The 1,847-nt window shown below is 35.6% G+C and overlaps 1 non-coding gene across 1 annotated transcript; it reads right to left on the bottom strand.

Annotated features, from left to right (window-relative positions):
* Window positions 1-481: 481 nt before the first annotated feature.
* Window positions 482-553, bottom strand: Trnag-ucc (transfer RNA glycine (anticodon UCC)). The gene has a single exon. It is a non-coding gene; the product is annotated as a tRNA-Gly (tRNA).
* Window positions 554-1,847: the final 1,294 nt, after the last annotated feature.

A 1,847-nucleotide genomic window follows, 5' to 3' on the forward strand; every position in this document is an offset into this window, starting at 1 on the left:
TTCTGAAATTGCTTCCACAGATTAGTTAAAAAAAGCGTAAATCGCGTAAACTTTGCGCGATTTATGATTTGCAAAATTTATTGGTGTCTTTCTGTGCGTCTAAAACAAGTCCTGGGGGGTGTTGATAGCCAGATGTCTTGGAAAACGATATAAATTTATACAAACTATATTATATTTTCAACAAAGGGTTCAACTTCGCAATCCAAACTTTGAAAATTTGGGGGGGCATGGCCCTTTTCGCCCCCCCCTGGCTACGCCTATGGTATTTATTGTCAAGACATGATTGGCACAGATTCCTACCCCCTAAAACCGCTGCTGACTGAAACACGTGCCTTGTGCTGTCAGTTAAGTTGTTTGAAGTTTGAACACAAACCAAGCCAGAAAATTTAGGAAAATTCGAAAAAAATTAGGTTACATGTTGTGGACTTATTTGTTTCTGAGCAAAGATCTACTTTAAAATAATCAGTTCAAAAAAAAAAAGTGCGTCGACCGGGAGTCGAACCCGGAACTAGTGCTTGGAAGGCACCAATGCTAACCGTTACACCATCGACGCTTGACGTTCGTCGATGAATTTTTATAACTAATAAAAGGCGGCATACAAAGCGCTTTATTCTTTCGCCTCTTTGAATTTCACTTTTTGGAGTTCCATTGTGATTCATAATGCGTTTGTATCTTCATCTCCTTTTTCTTTTTTTTGGACACAACTCTTTCTTTCTGGTGGAACAATGGAACCGTGGAAGACTGCTTTCTAACCTTTCTTTAAGGATATTAGGCAATGTATGGTTTTCAAGAAGTGTTTTGTTTAGCAAGCCCTGTGACCACATAGGCACGAATATTCGTAAGCCGTTCGTGATCAAATATTTTCTTCGGAAAGCTTTGTGCGACTATTTTGAAACACGAAGATCTTAATTTTAACAAAATATTTTACAGTCAAATTTCTGCAAAATAATTGAACGATTGAAAAAAAATGATTCAAGTATTTTTGACATAAAAAAATCTTCGTGTTCGTCTTCGCAAGTTTTGTTCGTGTATTTGGAAGCAAACGTTCTTTTACGTATAAAAAACGTCTTATACTAACTCTTTACTTCCTTACTAAACTTGATCTTGGTGGTAACAAAGATAAAATTTACTATTAGCTTGGACCACACAAGAAGTTTAGATGTCAAGGAAGTTTTAAGCAGATAATGATCAAGTATTCATTAATCAGAAATGATAAACGCATTTAAGAGAAGGTTCAGTGGGACAATGCAGACATTGAATCAATTTAAATACGACAAATTTCACTAGCTGGACTTCTGAACAAGCTGAGCTAAGCAAACAGATACGTTTAGTCTCGAGTTACAGCTGATGTCATTTTTCTTTTTACTGTACCTTTGTCCATCGTCGATTCAAAATAACAGTTCGCTTCTCTAAACTTTGCGAATTGAAACGCAAGAGTTGACTTAAATTTCGTTTTTTATTAGTCAACTTAGGAAAACAATGAAGTTTTTGTGCAGACAAATTTTCCCATGACAATATTTTTTAAACAAACCAGAATAAACAGATTTGGTTGGTTTAGAAAACCTCACTGAATGAAATTTTCCGCTATCTTTTGTTAGTGTGAGAATTTCGACTGCGCATTTTCGTTTCAAACTATTTTGTGTCTCGTAGTCATGAGGTAGGTGAACACTTTTTTATACGCTGTTTTAAAAGTAACGTGTTGCTAGGTTTGAAAACTTAAAAATAATCGTGTTTAGTTGCTTGCAATACCGGATATGTAGGCTAATGTCCTTTTTGTTGTGATTTAGGGTACGTTCTTGATTTAATGGTGAATCAAAGAAAAGCCCAAATAACCATAAGCCTGAACG

Source organism: Aplidium turbinatum, chromosome 15, assembly GCF_918807975.1.
Source record: "Aplidium turbinatum chromosome 15, kaAplTurb1.1, whole genome shotgun sequence".
Classification (NCBI taxonomy): domain Eukaryota; kingdom Metazoa; phylum Chordata; class Ascidiacea; order Aplousobranchia; family Polyclinidae; genus Aplidium; species Aplidium turbinatum.